Source organism: Lissotriton vulgaris, chromosome 1_1, assembly GCF_964263255.1.
Source record: "Lissotriton vulgaris chromosome 1_1, aLisVul1.2, whole genome shotgun sequence".
Taxonomy (NCBI): domain Eukaryota; kingdom Metazoa; phylum Chordata; class Amphibia; order Caudata; family Salamandridae; genus Lissotriton; species Lissotriton vulgaris.
The window spans coordinates 47331010-47358276 of record NC_141685.1 but is presented as its reverse complement, the minus strand read 5'-3'; the positions used below and the strand labels follow the sequence as shown (position 1 = coordinate 47358276).

Below are 27267 nucleotides of genomic sequence, written 5' to 3'. Positions count from 1 at the left end.
CTGCTGCCGCTTTTGTAGTGGGTTGTAAATAGTGTGATAAGGCAAATAGTGATCGAGTGTTGTGTGACGTTGACCGTGTGGGGATGAATCCTGCCTGGTCCGGTAAAACTAATTTCGTCATCAATGGCGTTAGGCGAACTGCTAGTAGTTTCGCTAGAATTTTGGAGTCAGTATTTATGAGTGATAGCGGTCTATAGGAGTCGCATTTTTCCGGGTCTTTGGAGGGTTTGAGGAGAGCTATTATTACAGCCTCTTGAAGCGTGGGGGGTAGTTCTTTCTGGTCGAACGCTGCTCCAAACATGCCCACTATGTGTGGAGCAAGAAGATCTACATACTGCTTGTAGAATTCATTGGTGTAGCCATCTGGGCCAGGCGCTTTACCATTGGGAAGGGTCTTAATTACATCAGTGACTTCTTGCACTGAGATTGGCATCGCTAAGTACTCCCTATGTCCGTCCGATAGCCACCCTATTGCTACATCATCTAGATATTGGAGAATTTCGTCCCCTGGTGCAGTCGGTTGCGATTTGTATACTGAGGAATATGTGTCTACAAAGCTATGCAATATGCCCTCAGCCTGTGTGTGTATTTTTTCCATCATCCGTTTGGATCCGTAGCACAGCCGAGTGACTCTTGCCTTCACATATTTTATGTGCTAGCATCCTGCTGGCCTACCCCCCTCTACAAATGTTCTTGCGGTGTGTTTTCGGTCTAGATATTTAATTTCATCTTCGATGAATGTCTGATGCTCTGAATGTATCTGTCGCAGCTCAGCTAGCAAGACGGTATCCTGTGTAGCTTCAAACTCTGTCTCAAGCTCTCTCATGCGTTTTTCACGTTGTTTTATCTGGTGTCGGATGTCTTTTAGTATGCCAATGGTAGTTGTAATACAGACCCCCCTTATAGTGGCTTTGAAAGCCTCCCAGAGAAGCACCGGGTCATCTACCACCGGTTCGTTTATGTGAATAGTATAGTATCATCATAGACATTATCAGTAAGTGAGACCCTGAGCTGATGGTGAGCAGGGACCTGGGGGTGACGGATGAGTGCGCGCTGGGGTGGAGGGGGTGCTACGTGGCCCTTGTGTTGAGCGAGGCGCAATGGGGTGGAAGGACCAGGAGGTGGTGCGGGGGCAATGAGTAGAAGGGTGAGAGCCTGAGCTGATGGTGAGTGAGCGGGGGACCTGGGGGTGATGGAGGAAAGCGCGCAGGGGTGGAGGGGAGAGGGGGCGCTACATGTCCATACTGCTGAGCACGGCACTATAGGGGTGGAAGGACCTGGGGCGATGGAGGGGTGAGGGTGTGAGAGGTTGAGCTGACAGTAATGGTTATTTGAGGGTTTACCCCCTGGGCTGACTGAGGGCCCGGGATGAGGGAGGGGAGTCCCCTTGAGACATCGGGAGCACTGTTTACAATGAGGATTGGAGTCGTGTGGGTGTGGGCAGGGGGTTGCGTAGCTCCTAGTGTGCGCTCGTGCCATAGTCACTAAAGTGTCAGAGAATGGAACAAGGTTCTGGAGAAATGTTTTTATAATTAACACATGTATAGCGCCCATTGCTTAATTTGTGAATACGCCCCCAGCCCAAAGGGTTGCTCAGAAGCCCTCAGCGAACCGGGCCTGTCTGCTGCTTGTGAACAGCACTTGTGAAGCTGACCTTCTGCCCTGATTCCTCACCTTGACAAACATCCTCGACCAGCACTCTTTCCACCTTCCGCAGGGATTCGCTGTCTCATGCAAATACTTTTTGAGACTTGTTTTTGTCGCTTACCAAGTAATCCGCACAAACCTGTAATTACAGCGCAGTTACCTGGCGCTCGTTTACCGGGGAGTCCCCAGGGCTGGCTGCGATGAAAATGTAATGTAATGTAATGTATGTGTTCTTGTAAAGTGCACTGCTGCCCTGAGGCGTCGTGGCGCTGTAGCTCGCTGGGGAACCCGTCCTGGCTATCCCTGAGAGATGGTCCCTACTGGGTATCTCCAAGGTGAAACCAGGCATCCCCGGCGAATGTGGGGGCCGTTGTAGAGATGAGGCAAGCTAATGCCCAGAGTTGCAGAGTGTGATCCCTGGTTATAGTAGGCACCGAGGCGAGAATTATCGAGTCCGCTGACCCTGGTCCACGACCCTGCCGCGTCGGGAATTGAACCCTGGTCCCGGGCCGTTCTCTGCTTCCGGGTCTGCCGCCTCTAACCAGTGAGCCACACCACTCCACAACAGGCCCGGGCTATTTATTGCCGGAGTAAAAGAGAAATATATCATTTACCGTGCTCCCAAGTGCCCCGACGTACCTTGGGGACCGGATCACTGACAGCTAAACAGAAAGCAGCTCAGTATCCGGGCTGTGACTGAGAGGGCGGGGGCTGCCCGCGCATGCGCGCTATTTGTAATGAAAAGGGAGCCCCGGTGCCAAAGCGAAGTGCGGCAGCTGAAGTCCTGGGTCCCAGGAGGGGGCCCGGGTGAAGACCAGTGGATAGCACTGCGGGGCTCCCATGCCTAAGGGGAGAGCCCCGCGTCGTGCTGGCAGAGGAGCTGGAGTGCCCTGCGGAGCTCCCATGAACAAAGGAAGCCCCGTGTGTGCCAGGTGATGCAGAGACAAGAGCACCGTGAGGTAAGGGGAGAGAGGGGGGGAGGGTGTGTGTGTGTGCATGCGCGCAAGTGTGTCTGTGTGTTATCCACTTGCTACCAATGTGGGACAGGAGATGTGCACGGCGTTTGGGTGAACGTGCGCGCTCACATGGGGGATTCTCCTGCATGTGCCCATCCCCTATCTCACATTGCGGCACCAGGGGGTGGGGTGGGGGGTTGTGGTGTGTGTCTCTATGTGTGCGTGCGTGTATGTGCGCTCGTGTCTCTCTGTGTGTGCGCTTGTGAGTGTGTGTGCGTATGCGTGTGCGAAAGCAGGGGGGGTGTGACTGTGTGTGTTGGAGGCTTTCAAGGGAGACAGGAGACGGTGAACGCGCGCGCGACCTGATCCGATTCCTGAGACTGCGCATGCCCATCTCTTGTCTCCCTTTTGGCTCCTTGTAAGCAGAGCCGACAGCTATAGGTCTCGCGCTGCGACAGGGCTTTCGCACTGTATCGCAGGTGCGAGACCTAAAAAAGCATTTGCAATGCAATTGCGACGGAGATGATCAATATTCAGCACATAGTTGGTCCATGGTACCTACTGAAGATATACAGGCATACTTCCACATTCATCCAGTGCCTATTTCTATATAGATGCACTGTCTAATTTTTAACATAATTGTACAACAGTTGCTACATCGTAAGGACAGACCAAAAGAGTAACATCAATGTAATTGTTGTCACATAGTTTCACAGTTCATGGCTGAAGAATTTGTGTCCTCATTAGTTCTACATCAGAGCCTCAGAGGTAAATGTCATGCACTGCGAGGGTTAACCCAGAGAGCTGCAGCTCACATTCTCCTGCTTTCACTTTTGCTTTTCTACACAGTTCTCTGGCCACTGTCACAGAACAATTAATGATGCATAAAATGACAAAAACCACAGCCAGCTCAGGAGACCTCATTTTGTGCTTGTTAAATTGTTTTGAGTGTGTTGGGTTTATATGTTTTAAAATTAGCTGAAAATAGACTTGTTAGTCCAAGCATTGTTCATGGTGTTGCTTTTACAGGTAGCATGGTCCGGTGTTCTTGGATTTCTTTCGTTAAAACTCTCTCACAGAATAAAAACCAACAATGTTTCTTTACTTTTAGTCCACTTTGTGCTAGTCTCCCAATGGGTTTCATGATATTTCATGTTTTTCCTAGCTGTAGGGAAATAAACAATAGCACAGAATAGACATGTTCATTGATGGTGATAGAGTGCTCGCTGATTTTTTTTTAGGTTTGAAGACTGACAAGAGCTTTTTGCACGTTCACTGCCATGATATGGTTTTTCTCCTGTGTGTCTTCGCTGATGAATCCTTAATATTGAAGTATCACAAAAGCTACTTCCACATTCACTGCAATGGTATGGTTTTTCTCCAGTGTGTGTTCGCTGATGTCTATGTAGGTCTGATAAGCGACAAAATCTCTTCCCACATTCTTTGCACTGAAATGGTTTTTCCCCAGTGTGTGTTTTCTGATGCCGCTTTAGGTGCGATAATTTATAAAAACTCTTCAGACATTCACTGCAATTATATGGTTTTTCCCCTGTGTGTGTTTGTTGATGATACTTTAATCCTGAGGAGGAACTAAAACTACTTCCACATTCACTGCAGTGGTATGGTTTTTCACCAGTGTGTTGTCGATGATGTACCTTTAATGTTGGTGAGTCACTAAAACTACTTCCACATTCACTGCAATGGTATGGTTTTTCCCCAGTGTGTGTTTTCTGATGCTGCTTTAGCTGCCATAAGTTATAAAAACTCTTCTGACATTCACTGCAATGATATGGTTTTTCACCTGTGTGTGTTTGGTGATGATGCATTAATACTGAAGAGGAACTAAAACTACTTCCACATTCACTGCAATGATATGGTTTTTACTCTGTGTGTGTTCTCTGATGCTGTTTTAAGTTTGTTAATTGACTAAAGCTCTATAGACATTCACTGCAATGATATGGTTTTACTCCAGTGTGTGTTCTCTGATGACGTTTTAGGTGTGATAATCGATTAAAGCGCTTCAGACATTCACTGCAAGGATATGGTTTTTCTCCGGTGTGTGTTCTCTGATGCTGTTTTAGGTGTGATAATTGATTAAAGCGCTTCAGACATACACTGCAAGGATATGGTGTTTCTCCAGTGTGTGTTCTATGATGTCGTTTTAGGTCTGATAATAGACTGAAGCTCTTCAGACATTCACTGCAAGGATATGGTTTTTCTCCAGTGTGTGTTCTCTGATGCCGTTTTAGGTCTGATAATAGACTGAAGCTCTTCAGACATTCACTGCAAGGATATGGTGTTTCTCCAATGTGTGTTCTATGATGTCGTTTTAGGTCTGATAATAGACTGAAGCTCTTCAGACATTCACTGCAAGGATATGGTTTTTCTCCAGTGTGTGTTCTCTGATGCCGTTTTAGGTCTGATAATAGACTGAAGCTCTTCAGACATTCACTGCAAGGATATGGTTTTTCCCCAGTTTGTGTTCGCTGATGACTCATGACTTTAGATGATTCTGTAAAACTACTTCCACATTCACTGCAATCATCTGGTTTTTCCCCTGTGTGTGTTTGCTGAAGCTCTTCAGATATTCATTGCATTTGTATGACTTTTCCCCTGTGTGTGTTCTCTGATGCAGTTTTAGGCTTGGTAAATATACTCTGTGTTTTATATAGCAGAACCCCCATTTCCTTTAACTTTCATTTAACTGTGCTTTTCGCTGATTGCTGTGGAATGGCCTGAAAGAGTTTAAAATACACCTCTAGCTCTGACTGGTGGTCTGATATCACTTTAGGAAGCAGAGTACTGCAGTAACCACCTCATGATCAGAGCTGGTATTGGATATGTTTACACAAGAAGTGGTTGATCAGTGTTGCCTTCATTTTCTAGAGGTCATTTCTTCATCTTAAGGCACAGAGTTGCACAGCTGAGACTCGTAGAACCACCGAATTGCCCTTGACGGTACTTCCAAGATCTGTCAGTTTATGTTCAGGTTCGGCTGCCTCTGAGGACTCTTATGTTTTCCTGAATACTGAAACTCAATGTTTCGGACTTTGCTTTTGTAGATTTACAGTATTATCTTCATTATTCCTAAACATTTTGTGCATTCAAGGATTGTTTTCTGTTGGATGTAAAGAGATTTAAATTACTTATATGGAAAATACCGGAATGTGCATATACAATTTTTAGTTGATTGTAAAAGCATCTCATTTATTGCTATTGTTGAAACTTATCAAGACATATTTAAGACACATTTAGCCATACAGAGATATTTGCATAAAAGTTTCTTTGAACATGCCACAAACTTATTTATTTCAGCAAAGGTGTTCATAGAGTAACTTTGCAAAAAAGGGCACTCGCATAGCACACATATACTAGTTACAGCTTTAGGTAGATGCATATGGTCAAAGTTTTGTTAAAACAAGAACAGCTCTTGGAGTAAAAGATGGATCAGGAACACTCAAGACAGCAAGGTGGGCAAAAGGAAGTTGTGCCATACATCAAATCTTATTGTTCACGGAGGTGCCTGGCTCCATTCACTACTAACTCCTAACTCTTTTTTCAGGAGGATTCCCCTGGCTGTTGTCTCAAGGCCTGGTTAATGGGGGCCTTTTGTGCGCTGATTGTGTTTGGGGCCCTTGTGGCATAAAGGGGCTCTATCTGGGCCTTGTAGGCACTGCATCATGTATCAATCCTCTCCCCATATAAAGTCCCTGCCCAATCTAAAATGGCGGCGCCTCTAAGACTCTAGGAATATAGATATCGACATAGGACTTTGCATGTCCTTCTTATGTACATGAAAGAAGGACTATCATGTTCTATAGCTTCAAAGTATTTCCACGGTGGGGGCCATCTTAGAATGGTGTTGTTTACTAATTCTGCTTAGATTTCCAGACTGGCTCGGTCTATCGAATTTCCAAGTGCATCCTAGGCCACTGTTCATTCTATCCCCCCTATCCCTCTAATCTGGATTCTGTCTTCCTAATTGCATAATCTAGTTTGACCTAATGTATTTCAACTTCCCCTTTTTATATTCGCAGATGAGCCCTCTACTGAGGATTTTTTGTTTTCCACCTAGTAATCACATGCATATAACGCTGGGAAGCCTAAAACAGAAAGATTACCTTCTCTCTTGACATCTTCTGTCATTATGCTGCTGTTTAATGGGCTGTCTTTGTAGAACGGAGTCATCCAACTTTCCTCCAGCCACCCCATCCCTTCCTTCTTTCCTTCCTTCATCTGACCATACCCCCTTCTCCTCATATCCCCTCAGCTTCCCCCCACGTGAGCATTGAGTACCCCGGTCCCTCCCCTCTTTCCACTCTGAACATTTGGTGCCCTTAGCCATGGATTACCTTTCTCTGTGTGAAGCAAGCACACAATGTTACTCTCATCTTGGTACAGTGGTAGTCTAAACGCTGAAAGATGCAATCTAAGATTGAGTGAAGGGTCATGGAGATTCTCTTCCTTGCTCGAACACCTCCAGCACCTGAGATCTCTAAGAATCATTTACAACAAACACATGCATAGCTCAAAAGCAAACTTCCTTAGGAAACTGATAAACAATGCCAGGAATCGACCTAAAAACTGTTTGAACTCGTTAAATTGCAATCTAACAGGAAACCCAACCTACTTTCTGGGTCTTATCTGCAGCCTAACTGCGAAGAACTTGCCGCCTTCTTCCTGGGAAAGACGAACAAAATTGAAAGTGACTTAAAGACTGCATTGGATCTCCCCCCGATGCTTTCACACGTCAGTCCCCACCCACCTGTGTGGCCTGAGCGTCCTACACACACCCCCAAAAATATTGCTGCATGGTGTTCATTCAAATCCTTTGATGAAACAACCATACTAAAAATCCTGTCAACACTTAAACCTTCAAAGCACTTCAGCGATCCGCTTCCTTCAAATCTCTTAATTGAGATTAAAACCTCTCTTCTCCCACTCTGGACCAAAATAGTAAATGATTCATTAATTCAAGGCAGCATAACAGACTACCTCAAGTCTGGACAGATAACCGCCGTTCTGAAAAATCCCACAGCAGACCACACTGATCTACATAACTTCCACCCTATCTCTAGCATCCCAACTCTTTCAAAGCTCTTCTAGAAATGTGCCCATACCCAGCTATGCAAACACAGAGCAATTTCAACTCTTAAATCAATACCAATCTGGATTCCTTCTGGGACGCAGCACTGAATCAGCCATGACTCACATAGCTGACGATGTGTTACACAATGCTTGATCAAATGTAATCCTGCCTTTTAAGCGTCCTTGACCCGTCATCAGCATTTGATGACTTCAAGTCAGTTGCTCAAGCCCTAGTGTTTTCCAGGCTGGACTATGGAAATGTAACCCTTTGCGGTCTTCCTAGGTCAAAGTACCCCCCTTAGGGCCTCCCTTAACTCAGCTGCAAGGCTTATTACTGGATCTGAATGAAATAACCACATCACACCTTATTTGAAATCACTAAACTGGCTCCCTTACGAGGCACATATACATTTTTAAATTGCCTGCAGGACACACAAAGCCATACACTCCAACACCCCGAGGTACATTGCACAAAAACTGGAGCTCCCTTGTGACTCTAGAACCTCAGGAAGCACCACATGCAGAAATTCAAGAAGAAAAACTTACATGGCCCAATTTGAGGCACCAGACGTGATGAATTTGAGAGAATGGATACATGTGAAGTTATATTGCCGCTTCATCGATGATATCTTCTTAATTTGGGAGGACACTCAGGAATCATTGGAACACCTAATCAGAACTCTCAACCAAGTTGAGGCAAGAATACAATTCATATACAAAATAAGCAAAGAAGTAATTGATTTCCTGGACGTCAGGATAACTAAGACAGATAATGGATTTGACACGGAACTGTACACAAAGTCCACAGACCGAAACAGTGCACTCAGTTACACCAGCTTTCACCCAAGGAGTCTAATAAGGAATTTACCACTATCACAATTTATTCGGATCAAACGTATATGTTCCAATACACAAACGTGTGAAAACACCTTGGAAAGACAAGTCCAAAAATATGAGGAGAGAGGATACCCAAAGGCCATACTTCAAGAGCAAATACAAAAGGTCTCATTAATGAACAGAACAGAATTGTTGAAACCACTGACAAAAAATCAACAAAACAGAATGGTATTTGTAACAAAATACACAACTCAATCACACAGAATCAGAAACATCATCAACAAAAGATGGGAACTATTATCTATGGAGCAAGACTTTAATGGATTATTTAAAGAGCCTCCATTACATGCGTACACCAGAGGATTGAACTTAAAAGAAAAATTGAAATTCAAACAACAGCCATCATCAACGACAATAAACAAAGGAACAACACGCTGTCTCAATTGCATTAATTGCAACAACGTAATAACAGGAAGTTCATGCACTCACCCAACCTCAGGAAAACTGATCCAGTTAAAACATACCAGTGACTGTAATTCACAGAACGTTGTGTACGGGATTAAGTGTCCGTGCGGAAAGATGTACATCGGGAAGACGGAACGGAAAATAAAAGTTCGAATATCAGAACATAAAAGCCGAATTCGCAACAACTCCCTAACTTCACCATTGGTACACCATTGGACACAAGAGAAACGCAGTATCTCTCAACTTAGATTCCTAGTTTTGGAACAGGTACCCTTAAAACAAGGAGTTAACAACCATCAAAAACTATTGCAGCGTGAACTTTTTTGGATCAAATATCTTAATACCATGGTACCAATAGGCCTTAATGATAAATATGATTTAGCGTGCTTTCTGTAGGGTCAGTAGATGAACTGAATAGCAATTGAGGTCAGGGAGGCATAACTCAACGTGATTTTCTGATTTTTAAACTCATTAACCAAATGTCAATGTGACCATAATGTAATATCTTGGACAAACCTGCTATCAACTGTATGTATATAATAACATGAGGTAACCTGACAACAACGTTATACACTTAAAAAACACATACAGATTCCTTCTGTTTCACAGGCTAGCACTAGATTATACAATAAGTCAAGCAGCCAGCTGTATAACATTCATGATCAATCATGATAGGGGTAGAAACAGTTAACCACACAACAGAACGAGTGTTTGATCTCTTTAGAGTGTTGATAACTTTATATTATCCGGAACGCTTAGTTTTTTACAAATAATATCCAGGAATTATAACTAATATCTGGAAAGGCAGCACGAGTTTCTGAATCCTGTAATAACAAATTGTTGTAGCGGGTTTCATTAATGGCAGCAGAATTAGGACCACTCTAAGATGGCGCCTAACGGAGCGTAGTGAACAGAGAGATACCAACAGATAGTCCGACTTTTATTTCCACCATCACGGAGTTGTCCCGGAGTTTTGCGGAGTGATTTTAAACTCAGTTATTCTCGACACACGCTGATGTGAAAACAACTAACTAGGTTGCAGTTTTTGTTGAGGACGGAAGAAGGCTTTAACACAGGTATGCGGTGTGAAAAAAATACTTTTCAATCAAATATAATAACCGTAGGGAGACAATGGTAAGTATGAAGCACACAAAATATTTTTTTTTAAAAATTAACAAAATGTCATATTTATTATGTATATATACTCAAGTTAAAAAACACATTAAAAATTCATCACATAAAATGAAAGGAAATACAGCATCTAATCAAATATACACAACGACATCATAAATGCATAAGAACAGTGGCGGACAATATGCATTTATGATGTCGTTGTGTATATTTGATTAGATGCTGTATTTCCTTTCATTTTATGTGATGAATTTTTAATGTGTTTTTTAACTTGAGTATATATACATAATAAATATGACATTTTGTTAATTTTTTTAAAAAAATATTTTGTGTGCTTCATACTTACCATTGTCTCCCTACGGTTATTATATTTGATTGAAAAGTATTTTTTTCACACTGTTGCTTTTCCCTGTCAAACATATTCTGTTACCTTAGCAGGGGGTCCTTGTTATTTACGCCAATTTTAACACAGGTATGAGCAGTATGCGTAACGCGGTTATTCAGAGTAATGAACTTGGTAGCACCTAGAGATGAAGGGTAACTGACGGTTATTATTGTTTGTTCTGGTTTCCTCAGATACGAGTTGGAAACGGAAGATAAGGTAAAGTCGGCTTTTTGCCGAGAGTTGATTAAAGCTCATAATTTATAACAATACGGTGCTAAGGCATTTTTCCGTTTGTTGTTTCAGAGATTTTTGGCACATTAACATAAGGTACGTTGCCCATTGAGTGGCTGGCTATTCAAAATAAGTTAATAACAATAAGGTGTTAAGGCATTTCCCGTTTGTTGTTTCAGAAATTATTGGCACAATAGCAGAAGGTACGTTGGCTATTGAGTGGTTGGCTATTTATTTATTTATTTATTTTAAAAATTTACAGAGCGCGGCGTATACCCGTGGGTGTCTTGGCGCTATAATTTGCTGAAAATCCCAGAATAAGGTGGTATCTTCCTTCAAACGTATTGTTTCTGAGCGGATTATTGATCAAATAACCAAGTTTTTACCAGTTTTCTAAACTGGAATAATGATGGTGCCAGTTTTATTTCCTTTGGGAGCATGTTCCAGATTTTGGCTGCAGCATTGGTAAAACTTCTGTCGCCCCATGTCACCGTCCTGGTGCGAGGCACTACCAGTAGGTGACTATGTTCGGAGCGTAAGGATCTTTTTGGTGAATAGTATTGAAGTTTTCGTTTGAGAAAGGCTGGTCCAAGGCCCTTGAGAGCTTTGTAGGTGAGACACAGGGTCTTGAATCTGATGCGATTTCTCACTGTTAGCCAGTGGAGATTTCTAATCGCATGCCTGGTGGACTGAAACTTAGGAATGCCAGCTAGTAGCCTTGCGGCCGCATTTTGTATCAGCTGGAGTTTGGCCACCACCCTTGCCTGGGCGTTTACAAACAGTCCGTTACAGTAGTCGAGTGAAGAGAGTACTAAGGAGCTCACCACTGTTTTCCTAGCACTCTCCGGAAGATAGGGCAGGATTTTTTTAATTATCTTAAGCTTGTAGAAAGCAGACGACGCAACCTGGTTGGCATGGTTGGAAAAGTTAAGATTGTCGTCAAACATAATGCCTAAGTTCCTGACCTTTTTTACTGGTTCTGGAGGGGCTCCAAGGGGTGTCGGCCACCAAAGAGTGGACCACTGTGGTGATAAATTTCCAAAGATCACTACTTCGGTTTTCTCCGAGTTGAGGCGCAGGCAGTTTTCCGACATCCATTCCTTGATGGCAAGCATGCCTTCTTGGAATCTGGCGGCAACCTCCTCACCGTTGTTCTTAATAGCGATCACCAGTTGGGTGTCGTCGGCGTAGGAGGTAAGGCTCATCCGGTGGTTCTTAATCACCCTTGCTAAGTCCGACACATAGATGTTAAAGAGTGTCGGACTTAGGGATGAGCCTTGCGGGACGCCACATGGGAGGGCGAGCTGAGGGGATTGAAATGCGCCCAATGTTACTGCCTGTGTTCTATTGGACAGGAATGATGCCAGAAGCTCTCTGGCCTTTGAGCAAATGCCCATCTCCTCGACACGGTCAATCAGAACGGTATGATTGACCGTGTCGAAGGCCGCCGAGAGATCCAGTAGGACCAGTATAGCTGTCCCTCCTTGGTCTCTAATGGCTCTGATATCATCGGCGGCTTTAATGAGGGCAGTCTCCGTCCCATGAAGCTTCCGGAATCCAAACTGCGATTCGTCCAGGAGACTGTTTTGTTCAATATATTCAAAATAAGTTTAACACATTATACCTGGTCAATTAAAGAGAAGTTTGAATTTTGTTTTACCAGAAGCATTGTGTTCAAGGCGGAGCATTGCATTCATACGTCACATACCAGCAACATTAAGGTACGCTAGCTAATATATTTTTAACTAAGTGAACCCCCAAGAACTAATATAGTCAACACACTTACACCATGTTTTTTACTTTTATTTTCTGCAGAATTTCCCCTGATGAAGGCACTCCAATAGTGCCGAAATGCATTGGGCTCAACCAAGGAACATTGATTATATGAGTCATGTACAATATTGAAAATTCTGAAAAATTTGAAGAAATGAAATATGCATTGAAATAATGTATTCAAAAGCAAGTTGTTATGAAAATTGTGAATAACAAAACTATAGTTTACATGATGAGGTGAACATGAGCACAAATTTAAAACTAAAGTAAAAAATAAGACATACTGTTGGTTTAAATTGTGTTTAAAAATAAAAAGGTGCGTAGCACCAAGTGAACAGTGCGCGATTGGGTGGGTATCATTATCCATCATAACGAATCATTAATCCAGGACCGACAATCCTTAACAATCGCAGCACCATTTGTTTAAAACCCTAAGATCCAGCTGACAACGGAGTGCTCCTTACAAACCCAATTTTTTCATAACTTTACTACAGTCAACCCAGTAAGGAGGCACCCAAACAAACAAAGATGCAATTCGAAACAATAACAGCGATCACGGACAATAGAGCCAACACATTGGCGTATACTAATGAACAGGCAGACCAGATTTACTCACTCATCAAGGAAGTCAGAAACATGGATGCTCACGGGGGTTCCATAAGTCAACAACTTAAACAGTTGGAATATCTTACACAACGTCAAGTTAACCAAAGAATGCACGCATCGACACTCATCCAATACCACAAAGCCAAACGCATCCCGAGAGGACTACGTTTGTCAATCAAACCAATGTTATTTCGATTCAACCTCAATTCTAAGTTCATGGATAAGTGGTACAGTATACTAAACAAATGTTCATTAGACCTTATACTGCTCATCATTGAAGAACTAGCTAAGACCATACGTGAGTTAGAAGATGAAATTTACACACTTAAAACAGAATTGGAAGCAAGAATGGAAGATGATTCATGGAAAATCAGTCTAGAGGGTATCAATCTGAAATTGGAAAAATACGAGAAAGAATTACAAGAAGGAAAGCTACGCAAATACAAACGCGACACAATAGATTATAAGCTCAACGACATGGGCTGATATCTACGCTCGACAACAATTTGTACCACCAAAAAAAACAACACCAGCCGCACATTCGTCCGAAGAAAGTCTTGTAACCGATAAGGAAACATCAATACGTAGAGGACCCATAAGAGCAACACAGGAAGGAGTAATATTATCCACTGATAACAGTCAACATGCTACAACAAGCAGAGATACGGCTTTTTTGTTACAGGACCAGGATCAAGGTCAACCACCAACATCACAAACACCAACACCAGCATCAAGCGCAAAACAAGGCGAGGAAGTGGCAGGCAAAGCTCTAAGAAGCGGACGGACAGTAGTTTAATCATTAATATTTCTTCAACAACACTGACAAGGCAACAAACATTGACTTTAAATAAGGGTCTTACATTTGTACCTACTACAGCAACAAATGAATTGGAAACAGAAGGTGCTTTTTTCAGGTTCATGAGAACATTAAAACTCAGACATTATTTTGAAAATGTAATTGAACCTACAAATACTCAGATTGAAAACACAGACAAACACATTAAACCAAAAAGTGTATTTCAAGCTCCAACATCGCACAAAATGTTAGACACCTTTGAAATCATGGTGAAAAATGATTTGAAAACATTTGATTACAAGAAAATACGACACAACAACTTGACGAAAACTGAACAACACATAATTAACAACTTGGCCAATGATGCAAAATTAACCATTCAACCAGCTGATAAGGGTGGCGCCTTAGTGCTAATGGACACGCATTACTACGAACATAAAGTAGATGAACACGTGTCACACCAAGACACATAGTTACAGCTTCCATCAGATCCAACTTCAATGCTTCAAATTATGCTTAATGGAATTTTGCAGACAGCCAAACTGAATGGATGTGTTGATGATCAAACAGTGGCATATCTAACAGAAAAAAACCAGAGACGGCCACAATTGTATATGATCCCTAAAATCCATAAACACCCGACCAATCTACCTTTTAGACCGATAGTTTCGGGGTGTGGGTCAATTTTTGACCCCCTCGGACAATACATCGACTACTACTTGCAGAAATTTGTTCAACAATGGGGTTCGTATATCAAAGATACAACTGATTTTCTGAATAAATTGACATGGATTCAAGAAGGATATCAAAACCACTGGATTATGTGCACCATAGATGTGGTGGCACTTTACACCTCTATACCCCATGGAGCAGGCCTTGAAGCTGCAGAATGGGCACTACTCAAGCTGGAAGAAGTACCAACTGATAAAAAAAAAAATTTGTTGCAGCTACTGAAATTTTGTCTCTATAACAGTTATTTCTTATGGAAGAATACATTTTACGCTCAACTCAATGGAACATCCATGGGCTTTGCTGGGGCCCCAGCATACGCTAATACTTACATGGCCCAATTTGAGGCACAGAACGTGATGAATTTGAGAGAATGGATACATGTGAAGCAATATTGCCGCTTCATCGATGATATCTTCTTAATTTGGGACGACACTCAGGAATCATTGGAACACCTAATCAGAACTCTCAACCAAGTTGAGGCGAGAATACAATTCACATACAAAATAAGTAAAGAAGTAATTGATTTCCTGGACGTCAGGATAACTAAGACAGATAATGGATTTGACACGGAACTGTACACAAAGTCCACAGACCGAAACAGTGCACTCAGTTACACCAGCTTTCACCCAAGGAGTCTAATAAGGAATTTACCGCTATCACAATTTATTCGGATCAAACGTATATGTTCCAATACACACACGTGTGAAAACACCTTGGAAAGACAAGTCCAAAAATATGAGGAGAGAGGATACCCAAAGGCCATACTTCAAGAGCAAATACAAAAGGTCTCATTAATGAACAGAACAGAATTGTTGAAACCACGGACAAAAAATCAACAAAACAGAATGGTATTTGTAACAAAATACACAACCCAATCACACAGAATCAGAAACATCATCAACAAAAGATGGGAACTATTATCTATGGAGCAAGACTTTAATGGATTATTTAAAGAGCCTCCATTACATGCGTACACCAGAGGATTGAACTTAAAAGAAAAATTGAAATTCAAACAGCCATCATCAACGACAATAAACAAAGGAACAACACGCTGTCTCAATTGCAATAATTGCAACAACGTAACAACAGGAAGTTCATGCACTCACCCAACCTCAGGAAAATTGATCCAGTTAAAACATACCAGTGACTGTAATTCACAGAACGTTGTGTACGGGATTAAGTGTCCGTGCGGAAAGATGTACATCGGGAAGACGGAACGGAAAATAAAAGTTCGAATATCAGAACATAAAAGCCGAATTCGCAACAACTCCCTAACTTCACCATTGGTACACCATTGGACACAAGAGAAACACAGTATCTCTCAACTTAGATTCCTAGTTTTGGAACAGGTACCCTTAAAACAAGGAGTTAACAACCATCAAAAACTATTGCAGCATGAACTTTTTTGGATCAAATATCTTAATACCATGGTACCAATAGGCCTTAATGATAAATATGATTTAGCGTGCTTTCTGTAGGGTCAGTAGATGAACTGAATAGCAATTGAGGTCAGGGAGGCATAACTCAACGTGATTTTCTGATTTTTAAACTCATTAACCAAATGTCAATGTGACCATAATGTAATATCTTGGACAAACCTGCTATCAACTGTATGTATATAATAACATGAGGTAACCTGACAACAACGTTATACACTTAAAAAACACATACAGATTCCTTCTGTTTCACAGGCTAGCACTAGATTATACAATAAGTCAAGCAGCCAGCTGTATAACATTCATGATCAATCATGATAGTGGTAGAAACAGTTAACCACACAACAGAACGAGTGTTTGATCTCTTTAGAGTGTTGATAACTTTATATTATCCGGAACACTTAGTTTTTTACAAATAATATTCAGGAATTATTACTAATATCTGGAAAGGCAGCACAAGTTTCTGAATCCTGTAATAACAAATTGTTGTAGCGGGTTTCATTAATGGCAGCAGAATTAGGACCACTCTAAGATGGCGCCTAACGGAGCGTAGTGAACAGAGAGATACCAACAGATAGTCCGACTTTTATTTCCACCATCACGGAGTTGTTCCTGAGTTTTGCGGAGTGATTTTAAACTCAGTTATTCTCGACACACGCTGATGTGAAAACAACTACCTAGGTTGCGGTTTTTGTTGAGGACGGAAGAAGGCTTTAACACAGGTATGAGCAGTATGCGTAACGCGGTTATTCAGAGTAATGAACTTGGTAGCACCTAGAGATGAAGGGTAACTGACGGTTATTATTGTTTGTTCTGGTTTCCTCAGATACGAGTTGGAAACGGAAGATAAGGTAAAGTCGGCTTTTTGCCGAGAGTTGATTAAAGCTCATAATTTATAACAATACGGTGCTAAGGCATTTTTCCGTTTGTTGTTTCAGAGATTTTTGGCACATTAACATAAGGTACGTTGCCCATTGAGTGGCTGGCTATTCAAAATAAGTTAATAACAATAAGGTGTTAAGGCATTTCCCGTTTGTTGTTTCAGAAATTATTGGCACAATAGCAGAAGGTACTTTGGCTATTGAGTGGCTGGCTATTCAAAATAAGTTTAACACATTATACCTGGTCAATTAAAGAGAAGTTTGAATTTTGTTTTACCAGAAGCATTGTGTTCAAGGCGGAGCATTGCATTCATACGTCACATACCAGCAACATTAAGGTACGCTAGCTAATATATTTTTAACTAAGTGAACCCCCAAGAACTAATATAGTCAACAGACTTACACCATGTTTTGTACTTTTATTTTCTGCAGAATTTCCCCTGATGAAGGCACTCCAATAGTGCCGAAATGCATTGGGCTCAACCAAGGAACATTGATTATATGAGTCATGTACAATATTGAAAATGTTGAAAAATTTGAAGAAATGAAATATGCATTGAAATAATGTATTCAAAAGCAAGTTGTTATGAAAATTGTTAATAACAAAACTATAGTTTACATGATGAGGTGAACATGAGCACAGATTTAAAACTAAAGTAAACAAGCACTGGCGTTGCCAATAGGTCTCGCAGTAGGAAAGTTGGAGCTATTGGTTTTGTAAATGACAAAGCCCTTTATGTATTTAAAATGATAACCAAAGTGAAAGGCATTGTTATTTGCAATTGTAATGGCTCCAACTGTCGTACTGCGAGACCTATTGGCAACGTGAGTGGTTTTTCGTGTGTGAGTGGCGTTGCGTGTGTGAGTGGCGTTGCGTGTGTGAGTGGCGTTGCGTGTGTGAGTGGCGTTGCGTGTGTGAGTGGCGTTGCGTGTGTGAGTGGCGTTGCGTGTGTGAGTGGCGTTGCGTGTGTGAGTGGCGTTGCGTGTGTGAGTGGCGTTGCGTGTGTGAGTGGCGTTGCGTGTGTGAGTGACGTTGCGTGTGTGAGTGGCGTTGCGTGTGTGAGTGGCGTTGCATGTGTGAGTGGCGTTGCGCAGTTGAGTGGCGTTGCGTAGTTGAGTGGCGTTGCGTAGTTGAGTGGCGTTGCGTAGTTGAGTGGCGTTGCGTAGTTGAGTGGCGTTGCGTTGTTGCGTGGCGTTGCGTAGTTGCATGGCGTTGCGTAGTTGCGCGGCGTTGCGTAGTTGCGCGGCGTTGCGTAGTTGAGCGGCGTTGCGTAGTTGAGCGGCGTTGCGTAGTTGCGCGGCGTTGCGTAGTTGCGTGGCGTTGCGTAGTTGCGTGGCGTTGCGTAGTTGCGTGGCGTTGCGTAGTTGCGTGGCGTTGCGTAGTTGCGTGGCGTTGCGTAGTTGCGTGGCGTTGCGTAGTTGAGTGGCGTTGCGTAGTTGCGTGGCGTTGCGTAGTTGCGTGGCGTTGCGTAGTTGCGTGGCGTTGCGTAGTTGCGTGGCGTTGCGTAGTTGAGTGGCGTTGCGTAGTTGAGTGGCGTTGCGTAGTTGAGTGGCGTTGCGTAGTTGAGTGGCGTTGCGTGGCGTTGCATGTGTGAGTGGCGTTGCATGTGTGAGTGGCGTTGCATGTGTGAGTGGCGTTGCATGTGTGAGTGGCGTTGCATGTGTGAGTGGCGTTGCGTTGTTGCGTGGCGTTGCGTTGTTGCGTGGCGTTGCGTAGTTGCGTAGTTGCGCGGCGTTGCGTAGTTGAGCGGCGTTGCGTAGTTGAGCGGCGTTGCGTAGTTGAGCGGCGTTGCGTAGTTGAGCGGCGTTGCGTAGTTGAGCGGCGTTGCGTAGTTGAGCGTCGTTGCGTAGTTGAGCGGCGTTGCGTAGTTGAGCGGCGTTGCATGTGTGAGTGGCATTGCATGTGTGAGTGGCGTTGCATGTGTGAGTGGCGTTGCATGTGTGAGTGGCGTTGCATGTGTGAGTGGCGTTGCATGTGTGAGTGGCGTTGCATGTGTGAGTGGCGTTGCATGTGTGAGTGGCGTTGCATGTGTGAGTGGCGTTGCGTTGTTGCGTGGCGTTGCGTAGTTGCGTGGCATTGCGGCGTTGCGTAGTTGCGCGGCGTTGCGTAGTTGCGCGGCGTTGCGTAGTTGCGCGGCGTTGCGTAGTTGAGCGGCGTTGCGTAGTTGAGCGGCGTTGCGTAGTTGAGCGGCGTTGCGTAGTTGAGCGGCGTTGCATAGTTGAGTGGCGTTGCGTAGTTGAGTGGCGTTGCGTAGTTGAGTGGCGTTGCGTAGTTGAGTGGTGTTGCATGTGTGAGTGGCGTTGCGTTGTTGCGTGGCGTTGCGTAGTTGCGTGGCATTGCGGCGTTGCGTAGTTGCGCGGCGTTGCGTAGTTGAGTGGCGTGGCGTAGTTGAGTGGCGTGGCGTAGTTGAGTGGCGTAGTTGAGTGGCGTTGCGTAGTTGAGTGGCGTTGCGTTGTTGCGTGGCGTTGCGTTGTTGCGTGGCGTTGCGTTGTTGCGTGGCGTTGCGTAGTTGCGTGGCGTTGCGTAGTTGCGTGGCGTTGCGTAGTTGCGTGGCGTTGCGTAGTTGCGTGGTGTTGCGTAGTTGCGTGGCGTTGCATGTGTGAGTGGCGTTGCGTAGTTGCGTGGCGTTGCGTAGTTGCGTGGCGTTGCGTAGTTGCGTGGCGTTGCGGCGTAGCGTAGTTGCGCAGCGTTGCGTAGTTGAGTGGCGTTGCGTAGTTGAGTGGTGTTGCGTAGTTGAGTGGCGTTGCGTAGTTGCGTGGCGTTGCGTAGTTGCGTGGCGTTGCATGTGTGAGTGGCGTTGCGTTGTTGCGTGGCGTTGCGTAGTTGCGTGGCATTGCGGCGTTGCGTAGTTGCGCGGTGTTGCGTAGTTGAGCGGCGTTGCGTAGTTGAGTGGCGTTGCGTAGTTGAGTGGCGTTGCGTAGTTGAGTGGCGTTGCGTAGTTGCGTGGCGTTGCGTAGTTGCGTGGCGTTGCGTAGTTGCGTGGCGTTGCGTAGTTGCGTGGCGTTGCGTAGTTGCGTGGCGTTGCGTGGTTGAGTGGCGTTGCGTGGTTGAGTGGTGTTGCGTGGTTGAGTGGCGTTGCGTGGTTGAGTGGCGTTGCATGTGTCAGAGGCTAAATGTAGCACAGGGAGACCTCCAGTGGTAAGACAATCAAAAACAACTTAGAAAACATTTGACAGTATGAAGAGATCAAACTCATGAACAAGCGTGATACACCTCAGCTAAAAATCATGATAAATAACAACACACATTAGAAGTGAAACTGCAAGTACAGAAGGACCAGCTTTGCTTGTTTAAAACTCCCACTTCAGGCAGATGAGTGTAATGTGTAAAGCGTCTTGTGCACATGAGCAGATCGGAGTCTGGAAGCAAATACAAAGAAGAGGAATGACTGAGGCGCATTGGTGTGAAGCACATCAAAGGGCTTCTCCTCCCCTAATTAGCCGTTCTGGGGAAACTGAAAGTACGGCCGGCCTGCGGCCGGCCATGAATAATTAGGGGAGGAGAAGCCCTTTGATGTGCTGGGCTGGGAGGAGAAGCCCTTTGATGTGCTGGGCTGGCTGGCCCTGAATGCGCGTGCATGTTATCACGTGGTTCACGGGCACTGCAAGAAAACCGCGGCTGAAAGGCCTTTGGTTTGACGAGAAAATAGCCGACTTGAATTCTCCCCATTTCCCATTCCTGCGGAATGGTAAAGGCTCGACCTAAAAATAAGACATACTGTTGGTTTAAATTGTGTTTAAAAACGTAAATCTAAAAAGGTGTGCAGCACCAAGTGAACAGTGCGCGATTGGGTGGGTATCAATATCCATCATAACGAATCATGATGCCAGCTTCTAACATATGGTGTGGGAGTACCTCAAGCCATGACTACAGGTGGCATGGCTTGAAGTTACAGCCACTATAGCGGAAGTCGCAGACCATACATGGTCACCTACTCCTGAATCCTGACTGCTAGGCCTTTGACCTAAAGTAAAGAGGGGGCAAATACTTACACCAGTTTACAGACCTTGCATAAGTACTTTTCAAGAATATGACTCGTTAACAAGTCATTACATCGCGTGGCATTACAACACGGTCGTTACAACAACCGTTTTGTTGCCACGCAATGCCATTACTATGCAAGTCATTACATCGGCTTGCAGTAGATGGCGCGCTAACATTAGAAATGTATAATTTACTACTCCAACTCCAGTCTACGTAACAGTAGGGAAGGTGTTGGAATAGTAAACTATACTATTCCTTTTGTTAGAGCGCCATCTACTGCAAGTCGTTGTAATGAGCTGCCTTGTAATGGCATTGTGTGGTAACAACGCGGTCGTTGTAACGACCATGTTGTAATGGCATCACGGTGTAATGACTGCGATGTAAAGGTCGTTTTCCACTTTTCAAGCGCCTAATAGAAATGTCTTGGAAAGCAGGCTCTGTGCTGGACACCAAGAGGCAGCTGCATACTCTCCAGCACTGTGCAGGACCAGAGGCCAACACACTACACATGCTACTCACTGGAGGAGTGGGGAGAGTGGATGGGAGGGAACTGTGATATGTATATCTTAGCATAGAAGCCAAAAACGATATTCGACCACAATGAAGGGACTATGTCCGGGACCTCATGAATGCACAACTTCTGTACAATTGTACCTAAGTATGATGTATATCATCCTGTTCATCTGATCTCTGTTCCCCTGTTGATCTACCCATATGTGTTCCCTGCAGCATCCCCCTTACACCTACTTCCTTATAATTTATTATTTTATTGACGCACTGTCTGCTATTAGGATTGGCATGTTTTGTAGTCCTCACCGTCCTCCTTGCCTTGTGATCATACTTTACTGTAATGATGAAAGGATCACCAAAGGCTGGATATATCAAGTGAAGTATTTATTGGTCACAGCTGTAGCAGGTCCTGAGTAACTGAAGATACATAGAATGTCTCAGGCAGGTAAAGCATTGTACATTCTAGACTCAGGTGACATGGGCATATGACATGGCTGATGACACAGTCCAGCCAGATCACCACATTTACCTTAGTAGATCTTGCTCTGAGACTGATGTAAATGGCAATGCTGCCCAACCATGATCGGTTTACATATGTCACATATATGTTATGTTATGTTATGTTATGTTATTTTTATTTGTACCGCGCACAGCTGCCCCAGCAAAGGGGCGTCCTGGCGCTTTGAGGAGGTAAACACAACACAGCATTAATAGCGGGCAGCAAAAAGAGAAAAGACCTAAGATGAGCTAAACAAATAAAAAGGTCTTGATAGCCCGTCTAAACTGAAAGAGCTCATCGATGGCCCGGATTTGTGGAGGGAGAGAGTTCCACCAGCTCGCCGCCAGGACTCGAAACGAACGGCCACCAATTTTGTCATTCATGCTCCCTGTAACCTGTATTCCTCAATTCGTTTTTCTTGTTGATGTTTTTTTTTAAAACACCATCATTTTGAACCCATGGAAACTGAAAACAGAACAACCTACGCATCTTGTTTTCAATGATCATTATCAGAGAAGAGGACTTGCTGCATGCACAGGAGGATTAACAACGAGACCTAGTGTGCCATGATAGGGCACCAGGTTCAGTTTTCCGTAGTCATGTATTCCAATGGGCTTTGGGAAGTGCAGTCTTTTTGTAACTGTGTTTAACTTGGATGCTGATAAAGCAAGGGATGAAATGCAGAATATTTGAGACTTTCTAAATCTTTAAACTTAGGAAATCTACATTCTGAGCGTGCACACAACGTGAAGTGAGTGAGCACTTGGATTAGAACAAACAGATGGCACCTCTCTCATCTTTTGCTTCCTATATACACGAAGCAGCCTTCCCCTCACACCAATTCTGACCCACTGTGGGAGTCTCAAAGGGAAGAGGACCAACCAGGCGATGACGCTGGATAACGACGGCCTAATCCTTGCTGACAGACACAGAGGTGAGGAGTGGGGGGAGTGGCATTGATCAAGCCCTGCACCGCAACAGAGGCAACTAATTGCCCTGGGGCAGAGACTGAGGACGTGTGAGTGCCCAAACAGCAAATACTCATGCTATTGGATTGCCAATATTGTGAAGGGGAAGGTTGCAGGGGGGCAGGGACAGATAGATAAATACACCAAACAAGTGGCACATGGCGGGTCGGTAGAGGGAGAAGCACAGGGTCTCCCATACTACCACAGGAAGTGACAGTTTCCACAGCAGCAGTACTCCAGGTGATCAAAGACAAACACAAATACTTGACAGACAATATTTATGGGGTAGGGGTCTCATTCCTTCGTCAATACTTGTGTAACTTATCTTCGCGAGCGACGGAGGCACAGGGGCGCATTTCCTCCCTGCAAGATGTGGCAGGCACCATTACATGAGCATAAAAGACTGAATGAGCAGACAACACTCCTCGAACACTGCATGGAAGATGCAGAAGGCCAATCATGCAGAAATAATCCGTGGCTGGTGGGACTGCCGAAGGGCATGGAAGGACAACAAACCAGGGAGACTGGTTTAAAACATGAATTCCAGGCAGAGTTATATCCGTGCTTTAATATAGAGAGGACGCAGGCCCCAAGACTGCCTCCGTCATCATCTGGAGGGAAGTACCCTTTTTGTATGGTCACACCAATACGTTTTGCTCCAGATACTGTTGGTTAGGACTCTGAAAGTGCACTGGAGCAGGTTGAAATTGCTATATGTGAATTGGCATCCTCAATTGGCAATGACTTTAACCCCCTTATAAGTCCCTAGTACATGGTCCCAATGGTACCCAGGGCATGGGTGTTAAAGTAGTCACCAGGGCCTGAAGCACTATTTATGCCACCCTGAGTAGCCCAAGTAAACTACTAACAAGAGGACGGCCAATGCAGACTGCAGAAGAGAATAAAGTGCTTGATCTCGACTCTGCCTTCACCATGTGTGGTAAAGTCAAACACGATTTTTAATATAGGTCTGTCACCCCTAAAGAAGGCCTTCTGAGCCAGACAAATGGCTGGGCCTGCTTTGGCCCAAGGATCCGAGTAAACTCAGAGCTGAGCAAAAGCCAGGCGTCCTTCACTGCCTCGCCCACCTCCATAAAATAATGGAAATTAAGGGCACAAAGGCATAGTAGGATATTATTTGACTATCTACAAAAAAATTGATGAAGCAGCAGTACCCACACCCCGGAGCAGAACTCCTTGTTTCAGGATTCATAACTTTCTCACTACATCATATTTTAGTTAGTGTATTATGAGACTAGGTGTTCCCTCCCCAAGGGTCAAAAGAAATGATCATTGTTTTACAGCGCAGTTTTATCATCCCATACTTACTACCAGTGTTTAGTTTGATTTAAGTTTCCATCTGGGTCACTACACAATGGGGTTGTGACTTGTTCTGATAGTTGGACTCAGGAACTCCTCTCACCAAGAGATATGCCACTGTGCTGTGGAAACTGTCCAGGCTAAGTATAGATTTCACAACCAGCATATTTTGGTAAAACAAAGATTAAATGCTAACCCTCATCGTTAGATGGCTAAAGCTTTCCCACTGCCCATGTCTTGCGGTGAAGGTTTGGTGTTAGAGTCTGCCCACCACAAAATAGAATAGGCTTAGAGTGTGAAATCAAAAAAGCATAAAGCTTCAAAACCCAATTAGAGCAACAGAACTGCCCATAAAGAGTAGTTCATAATACTCAGCTGAGCCCCAATAAATCCAAGTAAAGCAGCAAACAGTTGTAGCAGCAATCTGTCAAATCAAATCAGAAAAAGAATACAATGAGGGGAAACAGCAGCAGCAATCTGTCAAATCAAATAGGAAAAGGAATACAACGAGGGGAAACAGCAGCAGAAGTTGCCACAACCATCAAGGGTCTGGGCGGGAAAGGGAATAAGAATAAGTTGTAACTACCTAGGAACACACTAATATAAAAGTCAAAACCATATGTCGTAAACATTGACATATGTTTGCTTGCTCTCATCGAAAGTGTGTACCTTGCGACCATCTTCCCTCACAAATCATCGGACTCTGGCCCACATCACCCACTCACCCCATAGTTGGGCTTCCGCTCCTCATCCTAACGACCCTTAATGCCATCCAGATGTAGATCCTCCCTATCCGATATGGATATCCATTCTCTCCAACCATTCTGTGATCCAGAACACTCCTCCAACATATCCAACTTGCATCAATCCCCACTGATCCATTCCGGGAACCGAGGCTAAACTCTAGACTCTAGGGCATTAAATGAGAACAACTTCACGTAAGTCACCACCACACTATCTGCACCAATTGACACAAACACAAAGCTCAAATCCAGGCTCCTGAAACTGTAGATCGGCAGTGAAACACGCTGCTGACATTGCATAACTCATCCCTGCACAGGACTTGGACCTTGTAATGCGGACTGAAACGTGGCTGAATGACTTAGCTTCTCCCATTCTAAACATTGTAGTACCTACTAACTATGATATAATTCGGTTGGATAGAGCAAGCGGTCATGGTGGAGGCATTGCCTGCTTACATCGCAGCAACTTAATGAACAAGTTACTTACCTTCGGTAACAATATATCAGTAAAAAACATTAGTTCGTGATAGATTCCTTACCTTATAATTCCCCCCTAGGCGTCAGATTGGATCCGGAAAGCTTTCGTCAGCAGTACCCCTGCGCGTCGGAAGATGGCGTCGGTCTGCTCCGCGTCTGTCGTCGTGATCACCGGGATGACGTTGCGGCGGACACTTAGATGCCGCGCCAGGAACGCAGAGCTATGCAAGAAACTGACCACTGATGCAATGAAACTAGGGACCTGAAAGGGATGACCTTGACCCTAGAGATCCGTTTGTTGGAGGACCTTCTTCTGTTTCGTAAGGCCATAAAAACTTTCCTATTTTAATGCCCCTTAGTTGTACCTCTTTTCTAACTCTCTGCATTGGCGGTGCTGTGTTCTACCTTGTCGTGCGCCGGGACGCTCCTTTGCTGGAGCATCTGTGCGCATTATAAGTGCCCATACCATAGCATAGTAAATCAGTTTACATAACGGGGAGAATGGGTGGGGCGGAAAGGAATCCATCACTAACTAATGTTTCTTGCAGCTATATCGTTACCGAAGGTAAGTAACTTGTTCATCTGAAAGAAAAACATGAGTGATAGATTCCTTACCTTAGAATAGATACCCCAGCAATACCAACCCAGGTAGTGGGTCTGCGGACCAAGAGCACAGCAGAAAGTCCCAGAGAACAGAACGGCCAAAGAAGCTGTCTCTCCGGACTTGGCTGTCCAGGCAGTAGTGCTTGGTATATGTGTGCAGTGAGGCCCATGTAGCTACCTGACAGATGTCATGCAAAGGGACTCCCCGTCCCAAAGCAGTAGTGGCTGCCGTCGCCCTGGTAGAATGGGCACGCAGCCCCACAGGAGGCTCTTTTTTAGCCAAAGAATAGCATGCTTTTATGCACAGAACGACCCACCGAGAGATGGTCTAATTGTGCAAAGCCCGACCTTCCTTGGCACCCACGTAGCCAACAAAGAGCTGGTCATCCACCCGGAACAGTTGTGTTTGGTTCAGATAGAATGAGAGTGCACGCTTTGGGTCCAGATGGTGGAGCCTCTCTTCCTCTTTCGAGGGATGCGGAGGTGGAAAGAAGGTGGGCAAAGTGATGGTCTGCCCGATGTGAAAGGCAGTGACAACATTTGGCAGAAAAGATGGATGAGTCCTTAGAACATCTTTGTCTGGATTGACAGAGAGAAAAGGTGGTGTAGAAGAAAGAGCCCGGAGCTCACTCACTCTTCTGGCAGAGGTGATGGCTACCAGGGAAGCAGTCTTTAAAGTAAGGAGACGTAAATGACAATTGTGAAGTGGCTCAAAGGGAACATACATCAGATATTTTAAGACAAGATTCAAGTCCCACTGAGGCATTACGAAAGGAACAGGAGGGAACATGTGCAGAAGTGGTATAGGTGGAAATTAAAACAACAGACCGCAACTCCACTCGCAACGAAAATCGTCGTCTAGCGAGTTCTGCCTTGGAAATTCCAATGCGCAGAACTGAGGACATTGCGTGTTATCTTCGGTGGCGAATAGATCTAACCAAGGCTCTCCCCACTGCTGAAAGAGACCTTGCGCCACTTCTGAGTTCAGACGCCATTCGTGATCCAACATGCATCTGTGGCTGAGTTCATCCGCCCTGGCGTTCAAAGAACCTACCAGGTGTTGAACCACCAGGGACATGCCCTGATGTTCCAGCCATGTCCAGAGGTGGAGAGCCTCCTGACATCGGGGCCAAGACCCCACCCCGCCCCGTTTGTTGCAGTATCACATGGCGGTGATGTTGTCTGTAAAAACTTGCAC

At 44.4% G+C, this 27267-nt stretch overlaps 1 pseudogene across 1 annotated transcript in view; it reads right to left on the bottom strand.

The window, feature by feature from the left end:
- Positions 1–3348: 3348 nt before the first annotated feature.
- The window catches only part of LOC147737160 (uncharacterized), a 118089-nt pseudogene continuing 94170 nt past the window's right edge, over positions 3349–27267 (bottom strand). Inside the window, exon 3 of the transcript XR_015295523.1 lies at positions 3349–5721. The product of XR_015295523.1 is annotated as an uncharacterized LOC147737160 (transcript). The remainder of the gene's footprint in view (positions 5722–27267) is intronic.